The 17,271-nt window shown below is 45.4% G+C and overlaps 1 protein-coding gene across 4 annotated transcripts in view; it reads right to left on the minus strand.

The window, feature by feature from the left end:
* The window catches only part of scn5lab (sodium channel, voltage gated, type V-like, alpha b), a 480,040-nt gene that overhangs the window by 163,077 nt on the left and 299,692 nt on the right, over nt 1–17,271 (minus strand). The window lies entirely within an intron of this gene.

Here is a 17,271-nt window from a genome sequence, read left to right on the forward strand (position 1 = left end):
CACAGACTGCTACCGGGCCGCGCAGAGACGATATGATTTGGCGATATGAAACGATATGAGTCAGCTGCACCTTTCCTCATTCTCTGTCACGCACTGTTGAACTTGAACACCCTCCTCCTTGTCGGGCTGTCTGCAAGAATATCGTCAATATTAAACCGGTCCGCAATGCACAAAAGGTTGGGGACCCCTGCACTAGAGTACATTGTGTGGGTTATACAGTGCCTACTCTGTTATGTATCTTGGTCTGGAGGAACATCGTTTCGTTTGGCCGTATATATGGTTGATTGACAATAAAGTTGAACTTGTTACAGGCCCTTCGGCCCATCGAATCTGTGCCAAACTATTATTCTGCCTAGTCCCATTGATCAGCACCCGGACTGTAGCCATCCCTATCCCTCCCATCCATGCACCTATCCAAACGTCTCTTAAATATTGCAATTGAACTCTCACTGGGTAACGTGATAGTCTCCTTGACTCCACTTTTCACTAGGTGGATTGATTCTTGAAGAACACAAGAGTGAAATTTGCCCCATGGTGGACACACATTTGCTTTGTGCTCATCAGGACTCAATCTACCTCTGCCGTAAGCAAGTTGAAGTTCCAGTTTATTGCCATGGACGGACGTACTCAAAATATAAGTGCTGCATAAATTAGCTTTTCACAAAGGCAGCTCAGTGCAAGTACCCTTTTCTTTAAAGAGCAGTGGAAGCGGAATTCGAATAGCTCACAGTCCTCTGGGAGAGAGAGAAGAATTTGTCTCTTTTCAACACGGGAGATTCTGCTGATGTTGGAAATCTTGAGCAATACACACAAGATGCTGGAGGAACTCAGCAGGTCAGGCAGCATCTATGGAGAGGAATAAACGGTCGTTGTTTTGGGCCGAGACCCTTCTTCAGGACGGGGAAGGAAAGGGGACGATGCCAGAATAGGAACGTGGGGAGGGGGGAAGGCATACAAGCTGACAGGTGATAGTTGAGATTAGGTGAGGAGGATGGTGAGGGAGGTTTCCTTTCCAGTCCTTTCATCAACGGTTTATTCCCCTCCATAGATGCTGCTTGACCTGCTAAGTTCCTCCATATTACCTTTTCTCTGTCTTTAATGGCCAATCCCTTAACTTGACCCCTTGATTCTCCCACAAATGGAAGCATAATTTCTTCACCTCAGGATTTTTAGTCAGACTGGTGCAGAGCAGCTTTTGTGCTCACATTTACAACCTTTTCAGCTGAATAATTATATCACTTGGTATAGTTGGTGTTACTTTACCCAGTCACCTACATTTCAGTAATAACAAGCAATGTGTCATCTGCAAGGCAACAACTGCAGATTTCATTAAGGTGACCTGCATTTATATCTAGATAATAGTGATCACAGTTTCAAACTCCTCTTTTGCAGTTAATTTGTTACTTTTTTGTTTTTGAGGTTACTTTACTTCAAGAAGGCAGCATCTATCACTAAGGACCCCCATCACCCAGGACGTGCCCTCTTCTCATTGCTACCATCAGGGAGGAGGTACAGGAGCCTGAAAGCACACACTCAATGATTCAAAAGCAGCTTTTCCCGCTCCATCAGATTTCTGAATGGTCCACGAATCCACGAACACTACCTCATTGTTCCTTTCTTTAAACTATTTATTTATTTGTGTAATTTGTAGTGACTTTATATCTCTGCACTGTACTGCTGCCACAAAACAAATTTCATGTCATATTATCAGTGATAATAAACCTGATTCTGATTACTGTGATATTGAACTTCATTACGTTGGGCCCAAATGAGGCATTGATTTTGTGCAGCTATCTTAAAAAGCAAAACAAAGCTTTCAGAGGCTATAAATCCAAACTGAAATGCTAGGAACACTCAGCAGAGCAGGCAGCATCTGTGGAGACTGAGTTAACATGGAACATCGAACACACAGCATTACAGCACAGTCTAGGCCCAATAGCCCATGATATTGTCCCACCCCTTAAACCTCCTCCAATATCATCCAAAGCCCTCCCTCCCACATAGCCCTCCATTTTGCTTTCTTAGAGTCAGGCTTAGCAAGTCTGTACTGTACTGTAATCAGAAATGCAGAAGGGTGTCACTTAGAGCAGAGATGAGGAAGAATTTCTTTAGCCGGAGGGTGATGAATCTGTGGAATTCATTGGTGCAGACAGCTGTGGAGGCCAAGTCATTGGGTATACAATGGGCTTCGGTTAATCAGGACACAGCTTTAAATTCCTCGGTGTTAGCATGTCAGAGGACCTGTCTTGGGCCCAGCATGCAAGTACAATTGCAAAGGAAGCAGGACAGTGTCTCTTAGAAGTTTGTGAAGATTCTGTATGAGAAAGTTATAGAAATTCTGCCATCTCCAGTGGGATTCCACCAACAAGCACATCTCCCCCCCACCACCCACTTTATGTTTTCTGCAGGGATTGCTCCCTACACGAATCCCTTGTCCGTTTGTCCCTCCCCACTGACCTCCCTCCTGGCACTGTATATCGGTGAGACCCGACAGAGACTGGGAGACCGCTTCGCCAAGTACCTACACTCCGTCCGCCAGAAAAAGCAGGATCTCCCGGTGGCCACCCATTTTAATTCCACATCCCATTCCCACTCGGTCATGTCAGTCCCTGGCCTCCTCTACTGCTGCAATGAGGCCACACTCAGGTTGGAGGAGCAACACCTCCGTCTGGGTAGCCTCCAACCTAATGGCACGGACATCGATTTCTCGAGCTTCTGGTAATGCCCCCCCCCACCTCACCCTTCACCATTACCAATCCCTTTTCCCCCTATCTTCTTACCTGCCTGTCGCCTCCCTCTGGTGCTCCTCCCCCTTTTTTTTCTTCCAAGGACTTCTGTCCTCTCCTATCGGATTCCCTCTTCTCCAGCCCTGTATCTCTTTCACCAATCGACTTCCCAGCCCTTTACGTCACCCCTCCCCCTCTCTCCTGGTTTCACCTCTCACCTTGTGCTTCTTCCTCCCCTCCCCCACTCTCTTACCCTGACTCCTCATCTGTTTTCCCAGTCCTGATGAAGAGTCTCGGCCGGAAACTTTGACCTTACTCTTTTCCATGATGCTGCCTGGCCTGCTGAGTTCCTCCTGCACTGTGTGCCTGTGTGCCTGTGTGTGTGTGTGTGTGTGTGTGTGTGTGTTGCTCAGCAGAGGCCAGATGGGCCAAAGGGCCTGTTTTCCTGCTGTGACTCCACGAGATATGACTATCTAAACCATCTGCATGGGTCTGTAGGTCCTCCCCGTGGAATGTGTGGGCTTCATCCCACAGTCCAGAGACATATCAGTTGGCAGGTTAATTGGTCATTGTAAAGGATCCTGCGGTAGGGCAAGGGTTAAATAGGGGATTGCTAGGCCGTGTGTCTCGCAGGACCTATTCTGCGCTGTAGCTTGATAAATAAAGACGTTACAGCTAACCTTAGCTTTGCTGAATTTGATCCTTTCACCTGAAATATTACTTCCTTGTGGGATCTGGACGTCGCTGATGAAGTCAGCATTTGTAGTCCATCCTTCAGTGCCCTTGGGAAGGTAGTGAAGAGCTGTCTTCTTGACCTGCTGCAGTCCTTCCCGTGAAGGTGTTTCCACAGGGCTTTCGGTGGGGGGGGGTGGTTCTGAGATTTAGACTACAGGACCACGATTGAGACAGGACCCCCACAGCTCAGGCCGTGCTCCCTTCTCACTGCTGCCATCAGGAAGGTGGTCCAGAAGCCTCAGGACTCACACCACCAGGTTCGGGAACAGTTACTAACCATCAGGCTCTTGAACCAAAGGGATAAATTCTCTCAATTTCACTTGCCCCATCTATGGACTCACTTTCAAGGACTCTTCATCTCATGTTCACAATACTTGTTGGTTATTTATTCATTTATTATTACTTTTAATTTTGTATTTGCACACAGTTTATTGTCTTTTGCACACTAGTTGTTTGCCCATCCTGTTGGAAGCAGTATTTCATTTATTCTGTTATGTTTCTTGGATCTACTGTGTATGCCCATAAGAAAATGAACCGCAGGGCTGTATATGGTGACATGCACTGTGATAATAAATTTACTTTGAACTTTGAAGTAAGAGCGATATATTTCCATGTCAGAATGGCTGGCCCTTGGAGGGGAACATGCATGTGGTAATGTTAGAAGATTAGCTTTCTTGTCACATGGACACCAGAGCTTGTTAGTCTTTGTTTGTGTGTAGTTTTCCGTTGATTCTATTCTATTTCTTTTACCGTGGATACCGGCAAGAAAATTAACCTGAGTGGAATACAGTGCTGCTAGGAACGTTTGTGAACCCTGTGGAATTTTCTGCATAAAATGTGATTAAGTCTTCATGTAAGTTCTAAAACCAGATAAAGAGAAACCAATTAAATAAATGACTCTTCTTGTCACCTGCTTATCATTTCCCTCTAGTACCCTTCCTCCTCCACTTTCTTCCAGTGTCTACTCACCCCTCCTGGCCCAGTCCTTCTTCTTCATCCCTTTAAATCTACCATCTATCACCTTCCGGCTTCTCACTGCACAATCCCCCCCCCCCCCCACCCACCCGCCTTTCCTCTCACAGGGCTTCATTTATCACCTGCCATCTTGCACTCCTTCCCTTCCCCTTATCTCCTTATTCTTATTCTGGCTTCCACCCCTCCTTTCCAGTCCGGATGAAGGGTCTCGGACCAAAACATGGACTGCTTATCTTTCTCTGGAGATGCTGCGTACAGAGTGCTCAGTTCCTCCACCATTTTGTGTGTGTTACTCCCCATTTGCCAGCGTTTGGCCCATATCCCACTAAACCATGGTTTCCCAACCTTTTTTATGCCATGGACCCCTGCCATTAACCAGGAGGTCCGTGGTCGCCAAGTCGGAAACCCCTGCTCTAAGCCTTTCCTACCCTTTCCGTTGTCATTGGGACGCACAGAGATAAGAGGCAGGCAAGTGGTTCTACGTCTTTGAGAGGGTTTTCAATGAAGCTTCTACTTCAACATTTAAGCAAAATTTGGATGGGAGGGGTAGGAAAGGCTATGGTCCAGGTGAAGGTTGATGGGACTAGGCACAAGGATAGTTTGTTATGGACTAGATGGGCCAATTGGCCTTTTCCTGTGCTGTAGTGCTCTGTGACCATCAGCAGTGGAAGTCTTTTACACAGAGTGGTGGGTGCCTGGGACTCATTGTCACAGGAAGTGGTAGGGGCAGATACGATAGTAATGAATGATCTTTAATTGCTCAAAACAATTGTTCCAAACAAGAAAAAGGCAACGCCGCTCTCTGTCTGAGCACCACAGGTGTATCCAGCCAAAATGGAATGGATGGTTAGATCCTGGAGAGAGGAGTTGATGACACAGTGACTTGAGTGTTAGCAACTAAGCTAGTCTAACACTGACTTTGCCTTTCAATGTGCATGGGGTGATTTTGTCCTTGTTAAAGCCATTTGAAAATGTAATTTCTCTCTGGTTCAACCACTTCTACGGTGATTGCTACAGAGATTAAGTTCCGAGCTCTGTAAAAGAGGCGGCTGTCATTCTGAACTGTATACTCGTGGTCGAGAAGTCTGCCAGCTTGTCACTGCTGCCTGCAGTAATTATATGAGGTAATGGCCTCCTCCGTCCCCCAGAACACAAGGCTTGTGCTAGGCTCAAGTGCTTCCTGCTTATGCAAAAAAAAACCTTTCTACGAAGAAAATGGTTGCCTGAAATAACTTGCTGATTGCGTTAGAATTGCTGAGGCTTTGTGGGTCAGCAAATTCTTCTTGCTATCATGGCAGGCAGCCATTTTCTTTTTTTTAATTGTGCTTGGTGATTGGCTGCTTTCAACAAGGTGAGGAATTATTTTTTCCCATCATGGCAGGCAGCCATCTTCTATTTGTCATTGTAATGGGTGACTGACCGCTTCCAGAAAGGTGAAGAATCCAGTTGTCACAAAAATAGGCCTTTACAGAAACAGTGCAGATAAATTAGAAAATACCAAGGGGATTTTTGTGAGCATGGGGCTGTAGATTCAAATAGCATGGGGAAAGGGCCTTCAGCCCATCACATCCATGCTGACCAAGATGCACATCTAAGTTAGTCCCATTTAGAGTCATAGAGTACTCCAGCACGGAAACAGGCCCATTGGCCCATCTAGTCCATGCTGACCTAGCCCAACAACCCACATCTGGAGCATAGCCCTCCAAACCCCTCCTTCCGTGCATCTTGCCTAACATCCCCTAAACACTTCAACTGAACTTGCATCCAGCACTTCAGTCACCTCTGAGTGAAGACAATCTCCCCCAGATTCTCCGTGAATAGTCCACCTTTCACCCACACTCCCAAGTTCCACCACTCTCATTCACTTGTATGTGTAAACAGACCTTTTCCACTGAGGTTGGGTGAGACTAGATCTAGAGGTCATAGGTTAATGGTGAAAGGTGAAATACCCTGAAGGGTCTCAGCCTAAACCATCGACTCCTTATTCCTCTCCATAGATGCTACCTGACCTGCTGAGTTCCTCCAGCATTTTGTGTGTGTTACATATTTACTGATGTATTTCAAGCAACAGGACAAACCATCCATAATTGTCCCATAACTGAAGTCCAGGCAACATTCTGGCAAGAAAAGTAGTTGATCAAACCTACCCACACTTTCATAAACTTGCAGGCCTCCCCTCAGCATTTCTGCTGCTGTTGAGAGAACCACAAACCCTTCCACAGATCCACACTTGATATAAGAATAAGTGGAGGGGCAGGTAGTGTTGAGGAAGCAGGGAGTCTGCAGAAGGACTTAGACAGATTTGGAGAATGGGCAAAGAAGTAGCAGACAGAATACAGTGTTGGGAAGTGTATGGTCATGCACTTTGGTAGAAGGAATACCGGTGTGGACTATTTTCTAAATGGGGAGAAAATTTTTAAAAATCTGATTTGTACTCATGCAAGATTCCCTAAACATTAATTTGCAGGTTGAGTCAGTGGTAAGGAAGGCAAATGCAATGTTAGCATTAATTTCAAGAGGACTAAAGTATAAAAAAAAAGGATGTAATGTTGAGAATTTATAAAGCACTGGTCAGAACATATTTGGAGAATTGTGAACAGTGACTGTGTGGTTAAGAAGGTGTATGGTGTGTTGGCCATCATCAACTGTGGGACTGAGTTCAAGGGCCGTGAGGTAATGTTGCAGCTGTATAGGACCCTGGTCAGACTCCACTTGGAGTACTGCGCTCAGTTCTGGTCACCTCACTACAGGAAGGATGTGGATACTATACAGAGAGTGCTGAGGAGATTTACAAGGATGTTGCTTGGATTGGAGAGCGTGCCTTATGAGAATAGGTTGAGTGAACTTGGCCTTCTCACCTTGGAGTGACAGAAGATGAGTGGTGACCTGAAAGAGGTGTATAAGATGATGAGAGGCATTGATTGTGTGGATAGCCGGAAGCTTTTTCCCAGGGCTGAAGCGGCTAACACAAGGGGGCATAGTTTTAAGTAGGTAGAAGGGTCATGTCAGAGGTAAGTTTTTCACACACAGAGTGGTGGGTGTGTGGAATGCACTGCCAGTAATGGTGGTGGAGATGGATGCAATAGGGTCTTTTAAGAGACTCTTAGATAGGTACATGGAGTTAAGAAAGGAGAGGGCTGTGCGGTAGGGAAATTCTAGGCAGCTTCTGGAGTAGGTTACATGGTTGGCGCAGCATTGTGGGCCGAAGGACCTGTAATGTGCTGTAGATTTCCATGTTTTTATGTTTCAGTGTTAGGCCCCATATTTAAGAAACGATGTGCTGCATTGGAGAGAATCCAGAGGATGCTTACCAGAATGATCCCAGGAAGGAAAGGGTTAATATATGTGGAGTGTTTGATGGTTCTGGGTCTGTACTTGCTGGAGTTTAAAATAATGAGTGCAATCTCGTTGAAACCTACTGAATATTGAAAGGCCTAGATAGAGTGGATGTGGAGAGAATGTTTCAGATAGCAGGAGATTCTCGGACCAGAGGACACAGCCTCTGAATAGAGGGGCGACCCTTTAGAACAGAGATGAGGAGGAATTTCTTTACCCAGGGGGTTGTGAATCTATAGAATGTGTTTCCATGGATGGCTCTAGATGGGTCTTGATGAAGGGTCTCGGCCCGAAATGTCAACTGTTTACTCTTTTCCATAGATGCTGCCTGGCCTGCTGAGTTCCTCCAGCATTGAGTGTGTGTTGCTCTGGATTTCCAGCTTCTGCAGACTTTCCCATGTTTGCCAAGTCGATGGGTATATTTAAGGGGGAGGTTGTAAGGATGTCAAAGGCTACTGGGAGAAGGCAGGAGAATGGGTTGAGAGGGAGAATAATCAAGCATGATCAAAGACCAAATGGCCTAATTCTGCTCCCATGTCCTGTGTTCTTCCATGAGTCACTGATGTCACCTGTGGGGAATGGAGCCAAGCAGGCAGCTGTCACAGCACCGAGAATCAATGATCTCCTCTGTGCTTTCAGCCTTGGTGAGTTTTGATGTTGATTGGCAAGCAAGTCTGAGAGTAGAGCAGGGTCACTGCCACGCCAACAACCTACGTCACGGCTAATGGTCCCATGAAGAGGTTTATATTGAGCTTCGCTGTCTAGTCTTCTGATGGCCTTGACTCATACCAGGTCACAGCACCCAAGGTTGCATCATAGCCTGATATGGAAGCTCCAAAGCACAGGGCCGCAAGGGGCTGCAGAGGGGTGTAGAATCAGCCAGTTCTGTCGCGGGCAAACTCACCACCATCGAGGACCTCTTCAAGAGGCGTAGCCTGAGGAAGGTGGCGTCCATCGTGGCCCCTTACCATCTGGCCCATGCTTTCTTCTCATTACTGTCATCAGGGAGGAGGTTCGGAAGCCTGGCAGCTCACACTCAACAGCTTCTACCCTTCTGCCATCAGATTTCTGAAAGGTCTATGAATCCATGAACACTCACAAAGTACTCTTTACTTTGCACTATTTCATTGCTTTGAAGGACTTGCTTTATTTCTCACATACATGGAAACATACAGTGAAATGCATCATTTGTGTCAATGACCAACACTGTCCAAGCATGAGCTGGGGGCAGCCCACAAGTGTCGCCATGCTTCCTGGGCCAGCATAACATGCCCACAACTCACTAACCCTAACACGTACGACTTTAGGATGGGAGGGAAGCAGAGCACCCAGAGAAACCCACACAGTCATGGGAAAACACACAATCTCCTTATGGACAATGGTAAGAACTGAACCCCAATCAGTGATTGCCGTCGCGATAAAACATTACGCCGTCGTTATTGTGCTGACTCATTTATTTTTTTGTAAGATATAGATTTTTATGCATTACACTGTGCTGCTGCCACAAAACAACTAACTTCGCATCATATGTGAGTGATAATCAATCTGATTCTATTCAATTTGATCTATGGACTAATTTGGCTCAACAGCCTTCTGAACCATCACAGTCCCTTCACATAAAACACAGTACCGATGTTCAGAACAGGCCCTACTGTCCACAATGTCTGTGTTGACCGCAATGCCAATCAAAATAATTCTGCTCTGCCTGCAATTGCCCATATCCCTCCATTTTCCGCATATTCACACGTTATCTAACAGCCTCTTAGAAACCCCTATTGTATCTGGGTCCAGTGTTATCCCTGGCAGCGCATTCCCAGCACATACTGTTTCCTTGTAAAAATTACCTGCCTTACACATCTCCTCTAAACATTCCTTCCCAGCCCCAGCTTATAAAGCAAATTCTTCAAAGGAATGAAACAGTGCAAAGAGAAGGATATGTCCTCCAGAATTTGACATCAGAGAGGAGGTACGGGAGCCTGAAGACTCACACTCGATGTTTAAGGAACTGCTTCTTCCCTCCACTGTCAGATTCTGAATGGCAAATGAATCAACCCACAAGCACTAACTCACTAATTCTGTTCTCCTTTTGTCAATGTGGAGTGGAGAGTGAGTTTGTAAGTGTGGTAGGAGCAACTAAGGTAGGCAATGGCGAGGGTGGAATGCCCTAGGAGGGTGTGGGACAGTGGCACAGGAGTTCCAGGGTGGGGATAGTGCAGGTACAGAGACACCCAGCCCTGCGACACCAGGCAAGGTCATTTGATAGCTTGATATTTGATGGTTTATTGATCGTTGCAGAACGTCTCTCCGGTGCTTCCCACTCCCTTCCCCATTTCCCAACCAAGATTCCCCTCTCCCTGCCCCCTTCCCACCCTCAGTCCACAATAGAGACCCAAATCAGAATCAGGTTTATCAGCACTCACAAATGTCATGAAATTTGTTACTGCAGTACAGTGCGATACATAAGATTACTGCAGTACTGTGCAAACATTTTACACCCTGGCCATCTTTTGTGCCTCAGACTTTTGCACAGTGCTGTACATTTACTCCTTACTGTAATTTACAGTAATGTGAAAGCCTTTGGGTATATATAAAGCAGAGGCTGATAGATTACTGAATTATTAAAGGCATCAAAGGTTAAAGTCATAGAGTCATAAAACACTACAGCAGAGAACAGGCCCTTTGGCCCATCATGCCAAACTATTAAACTGCACCCTACCATCCACGTACCTATCCAGATTTCTCTCAAATGCTGAAATTGAGCTCACATCCACCACTTGCCCTTGCAGCTCGCTCCACCCTCTCCTTAAACATTTCACTTTTCACACTTAACCGATGACCTCCAGTTCTAGTCTCACCCAACCTTGGTGGAAGGAGCCTACATGCGTTTATCCTATCTGTACCCCTCATAATTTTGTATACCTCTTTCAATTCTCCCCTCAATCTTCTACGTTCAAGGGAATAAAGTCATAACTTATTCACCTTTCCCTGTAATTCAGGTCCCCAAGTCCCGGTAAATTTTGTCTGCATGCTCTCAATTTCATTTGCACCATTTCCTATAGGTAGGTGATCAAAACCGGACACAATACTCCAAATTCGGCCTCACCAATGTCTTATACAGCTCAACATAACATCCCAACTCCTGTACTCTGTACTTTGATTTATGAAAGCCTAAAGCCCAGGTTAGACCAGAAGACCACAAGACATGGGAGCAGAATTAGGCCATTTGGCCCATCGAGTCTGCTCTGCCATCCAATCATGGCTCATCCTTTATTCCCCTCTACAGCCCCACTCCCTGGTCTTTTCCCCATAACCTTTAATGCCGTGTCCAATCAAGAATCTCTGCCTTAAATACACCTAACGACCTGGCCTCCACAGTTGCCTGTGGTAATAAATTCCACAAATTCACCACCCTCCTGGCTAAAGAAATTTCTCCACATCTCTGTTTAAAATGGACGCCCCTCAGTCCTGAGGCTGTACCTTCTTGTCCTAGACTCCCCCGTCATGGGAAACATTCTTTCCACATCTACTCTGTCTAGGCCTTTCAACATTGGAAAGGTTTCAGTGAGATTCCCTCCTCATCCTTCTAAATTCCAGCAAGTACAGACCCAGAGCTATCAAATGTTCCTCATATGTTAACCCTTTCATTCCTGGGATCATCCTTGTGAACCTCCTCTGAACCCTCTCCAATGCCAGCACATCTTTCCTTAGATGAGGAGCCCAAAAATATTCACAATACTCAAGGTGAGACCCAGCAATGCATTACAAAGCCTCAGCATCACATCCCTGCTCTTGTATCCAAGACCTCTTGAAATGAATGCTAACATTGCATTTGCCTTCCTCAACACTGACTCTGCCTGCAAGTTAACCTTTAGGGTGCTCTGGACAAGGACTCCCAAGCCCCTCTGCATCTCAGATTTCTGGATTTTCTCCCTGTTTAGAAAATAGTCCGCACATTTATTTCTGCCACCAAAGTGTATGACCATGCATTTTCCAATATTGTCTTTCATTTGGCACTCTTTTCCCTATTCTCCTAATCTGTCTAAGTCCTCCTGCAGCCTACCTGTTTCCTCAACACTACCTGCCCCTCCACCAGTCTTCATATCATCTGCAAACTTGGCAACAAAGCCATCAATTCTATCATCTAAATCATTGATATGCAGCATAAAAAGAAGTGCTCCCACACCGACCCCTGCGGAACACCACTAGTCACTGGCTGCCAACCAGAAAAGGATCCTTTCATTCCCACTCACTGCCTCCTGCCAATCAGCCAATGCTCTAACCATGCCAGTAACTTGCCTGTAATTCCATGGGCTCTTAACTTGGTAAGCAGCCTCATGTGTGGCACCTTGTCAAAGGCCTTCTGAAAATCCAAATATACAACATCCACTGTATCTATCCTACTTGTAATCTTCTCAAAGAATTCCAACAGGTTCATCAGGCAAGATTTTCCCTTACGGAAACCATGCTGACTTTGTCTCATCTTGTCCTGTATCACCAAGTACTCTATAACCCCATCCTTAACGATTGACTGCAACATCTTCCCTACAACTGAGGTCAAACTAACTGGTCTATAATTTCCTTTCTGCTGCCTTCCTCATTTCTTAAAGAGTGGTTAGAGGAGAAGGCAGGAGAATGGGGTTGAGAGGCCCTAAATCAGCCATGATCCATTGTCAGAGCAGTCTGAATGGGCTGAATGGCCTAATTCTGCCCCCAGCCTTATGGCCTTATCTTAGTACGTGTGACAATAATAATAAATAATTTACAGTGACCAGACCTCTGGTTAGCATATACCTGGACTGGCTCTGCCTTTCAGACCTGCCCCTGAGCCATTTCCACCCCTGGACTAACCTGGATCCACATGCCCTCGACCTGCCAATGCCTCTATTCCTTCTCAGCCTCTGCACAATTCATTCCATAATCCACAGTCGCACAGCTGAACTTTCTGTTCACTGACAGCCTCATTGCTGGGTTTCACCCACTGCCATGTGTGCTGTGTCTTCATCCTAATAGTTCCAGTGACCTTGCACACAATTCCCAAAGTGACTTTTACACAACATTCCAAAGTAATTTTTTATACAACATCCCAAAGTGACTTTTTACACAACATCCCAGAGTGACTTTTTGCACAACATCCCAAAGTGACTTGGTACACAACATCCCAAAGTGACTTTTTACACAATATCCCAAAGTGACTTGGTACACAACATCCCAAAGTGACTTTTTACACAATATCCCAAAGTGACTTGGTACACAACATCCCAAAGTGACTTTTTACACAATATCCCAAAGTGACTTGGTACACAACATCCCAAAGTGACTTTTTACACAATATCCCAAAGTGACTTGGTACACAACATCCCAAAGTGACTTGGTACACAACATCCCAAAGTGACTTTTTACACAATATCCCAAAGTGACTTGGTACACAACATCCCAGAGTGATTTTTTACACAACAGCTCAAAGTGTGTTTGTACACACATCCCCAAGTGTCTTTTTACACAACATCCCCAGAGTGACTTTTTACTCAACGGCCCAAAGTGACTTTGTACACAATATACCAAAGTGACATAGTATACAATATCCTAAAGTGACTTTGTACACATCCCAAAGAAGGAGCTGTTTGAAGGCAAATCAAGCACAGCACGTGCTGTTAGACAACCTGCTGTGTTCAATCTGGCCTATTGTGCTACTACCAGGCGGGTCTAAGTGATGAAGTATATAATCAAATCAGCTATTGAAGCAAGTCCAATCATGACATTATTCACGAAGCTAATGAAATAATTCCACGGTCTCACATGCAATACTGCGCAGGTAAAACTATGCCAGACTCGTTGGGCCATGGTTAATGTCAATTCTGACAGGCTAGCTGTATAATAGTGATCACACATGCACACACACACACAAACACACACAACAGATGAGTAAAACTACATCAGACTAGTTGGGCATGGCGCACAGCCCTGGTTGCTGTCAGCTCTATAAATGGCGCCACCGTCTCGTATCAGTTCGTGCGACACTATCACAGCTTGGGGCATTCTGCAGTTTGGAGTTCAATTCCAGTGCCATCTGTAGGGAATCTCACCCATGGAATGTATGGGTTTTCCCCAGGACTCTGCTTTCCTCCCACAATCCAAAGATGTACCAGGTAGGTTAATTGGTCATTGTAAGTTGTCCCATGATTAGGTTAGGGTTAATCAGGATGGTCGGGTTTTGCAGGGGCAGCAAGGCTGAAGGGGCAGAAGGGCCCAGTTTGTGCTGTATTGTGAAACCAAGCAAAAATAGTAATCACTTATGCACACAGACACAGACACAGACACACATTCACATGCACAAGAGATAGGTAAAACTATATCAGACTAGTTGGGGCATGGTGTCCAGATCTGGTTACTGTCAGTTCCGACAGGTTAGCTGTCACTTACACACACAGGCACAAGCTCCCAATTACTGAGCATGAAGCAGCCCATGGAGAAGGTCTGTCAGAAGTGGGGACTCCCGATTTTTGATCAGTCATGTGCTCCATCATTTTCTTAGAGAAGGGCAGCTGAAGGCTAGAGGGCACAGGTTGAAGGTGGGAGGTGAAACATGTAAAAGGGACCTGAGGGACAGCTTCCTTGTGCAGAGGCTGGTGTGTATATGGAACAAGCTGCCAGACAAAGTGATTGAGGTAGCTACAATACAATAACAACACTTAAAAGACTCTGGACAGATACATGGGTAGGAAAGGTTTAGGGGGACAAATGAGGGCAAATGGGGCTTGTTTAAATGAACATCCTGGTCAGTATAGATAGGTTGGGCTGAAGGGCCTGTTTCTGTTCTACTGTATATGACTCTAACACCATAAAATATTGGGGTCCCCAGCTTATAAAATGAATGCAGACCTAACTGAAATTAACCTGTCATTAACAATACCAGGATCAGGAGGGGTATCACTAGGAGATGCTTGTCTGGAGAATGCGCAGGTACGTAGTTGTATGGGTTATGAAAGGATTTCATGAGGGGGGTTATAGAGGTTGTGGGAGTGTCTGGGACAAGGAATACCAATAAATCCTGCAAGGAGCTCTAGAGAAAATATCTTTACCCAGAGGATGATGAGAATGCAGGTTTTATTTGAAGGACAACCACATGCAACGTTAGACTAGTGAGTAGTTTTGGCGCTGTAGAATCACACAGTGTGTCTGAGGAGATGGGGCCTTCCTTGCAAGGAAGGTAGTGTTTCCAATAGTGGCAGAACCTAGGAACAAACTCAGAAAGGAAAGATGTCCCTTTAGAACAGAGATGACGAGGAATTTCTTTAGCCAGAGGGTAGTGAATCTGTGGAATTCATTGCCACAGAAGACAGTGGAAGCCAAGTCATTACGTAGATTTAAAATGGAGGTTGATAGGTTCTTGATTATTAAGGGTGTCAAAGGTTACAGGGAGAAGGCAGGAGAATGGGGTTGAAAGGGAAAATAAATTAGATATGATCCATTGTCAGGGCAGACTCGATGGGCCAAATAGCTTAATTCTGCTCCTATGAATTGTGGTCTTCGTGTCAATACCGGAGCTCAAAACCTGAAGATCAAAGACTGAAATTGGCAAGGCCGGAGAGGTCAAAGCCCATGGGTCAACGTGTCCAGAAGAAGAGGCCTGATGTCTGCAAGTCTAAGAGTCCATGGCCAAGGACTCTGGATGCAGCCTGTGCTGGGCTTGAAGGCCTGTCTGTGTGTATGAGTGAGTGGGTAGGTGGGAGGGATGGGGAAGCCACTTGTTTTGCTGTTACTGATTTGTAGTTGTTGCTCTGTTGAGCATTGTGGGTATGTTATGTTGGCGCAGAACGTGTGGCGACACTTGTGAGCATCCTGTGCAAACAACACATTTCTCTGTATGTTTCGATGCACATGTGATAAATAAATTTGAATCTTATGGTCTTATGGCTCCTTAATATCACTTCACTGAATAAGAAGGCACAGCAGCCCCTCCATTTCCTAAGAAGATTGAAGTAAGCAAGGCTCCCCACCCCCCATCTTAACTGTGTTTTACAGGAGCACCATTGAGAGCATCTGGACAAGTTGCATCTCCATCTGGTATGGGAGCAGTCAAGTATCGGGCCAGAAGTCCCTACAAAGGACTGTGAGAACAGCTGAGAGGATCATAGGGGTCTCCCTACCATCCATCGGGGACATTTATCAGGAGCGCTGCGTACACAGGGTCCTTAGTATTATTAAGGATCCCAGCCATCCATCCAGCATCCTCTTTGACTTTCTACCATCAGACAGGAGTCTCCGATGCATAAAAACAAGAACAAGGTCAGGATGGGAAACAATTTCTTCACTCAGGCCATTAGGCTTCTGAACTCCGGACCATATTGTATTCAAAGTGTCACTGGTTAATCTGTTCTGTACCTTACAATATTTAATTTATGCACTTTAGTTTGTTATTTATGTGTGATTCATCTGTAGGTTTAATCCTTACCTTCATAAGTTGTTGTGTGTTATGTGGACTACTGTGCTTTACACCCTGGTTCGAAGAAAAGTTGTCTGGTTTCTATATACATTATATAAGACCATAAGACAAAGGAGCAGAATTAGGCCATTCAACCCATTGAGTCTGCTCTGCCATTCCATCATGGCTGATCCCGGATCCCACCCAACCCCATACACTTGCCTTTTCGCCATATCCTTTGATGTCCTGAACGATTAGGAAACAATTAACTTCCACCTTAAATATACCCACGGACTTGGCCTCCACTGCAGTTTGTGGCAGAGCATTCCACAGAAATTCCTCCTTACCTCTGTTCTAAAGATCGCCCCTCAGATTGGAGGCTGTACCCTCTAGTTCTGGGTACATCCTCTCCACATCCACCCTATCTAGTCCTTTCAACATGCGGTAGGTTTCAATGAGATCCCCCCACATTCTTCTAAATTCCAGTGGGTGCAGGCCCGAAGCTGTCAAACGCTCAAAGTATATTAACCCCTACATTCCCCGAATCATCCTCAGATCACTGGGGACATTTATCAGGAGTGCTGATTTCGCAGGGCCTTGTATTATTAAGGTTCCCACCCATCTCTCCAATGACAACACGTCCTTTCTGAGATATGGGACCCAAAGCTGTTGACAATACTACAAGTGCGGCCTGACTAGTGTCTTATAAAGTTTCAGCATCATTTCCTTGCTTTAATATTCTATTCCCCTTGAAATAAATGCCAACATTGCATTTGCCTTCTTTACCACAGACTCAACCTGTAAATTAACCTTCTGGGAGTCTTGCACGAGGACTCCCAAGTCCCTCTGCACCTCTGATGTTTGAACCTTCTCCCCATTTGGATAATAGTCCGCACTATTGTTACTTTAACCAAAATGCAATTATCATACATTTCCCAAAACTTTTTGCCCATTCTTCCAATTTGTCTAAGTCCTGCTGCAATCGCATTGCTTCCTCTGCACTATCTACCCCTCCATCGATCTTTGTATTATCCGCTAACTTACCACAAAGCCATCAATTCCATTATCTAAATCACT

Source organism: Mobula birostris, chromosome 3, assembly GCF_030028105.1.
Source record: "Mobula birostris isolate sMobBir1 chromosome 3, sMobBir1.hap1, whole genome shotgun sequence".
In the NCBI taxonomy this organism is placed as follows: domain Eukaryota; kingdom Metazoa; phylum Chordata; class Chondrichthyes; order Myliobatiformes; family Myliobatidae; genus Mobula; species Mobula birostris.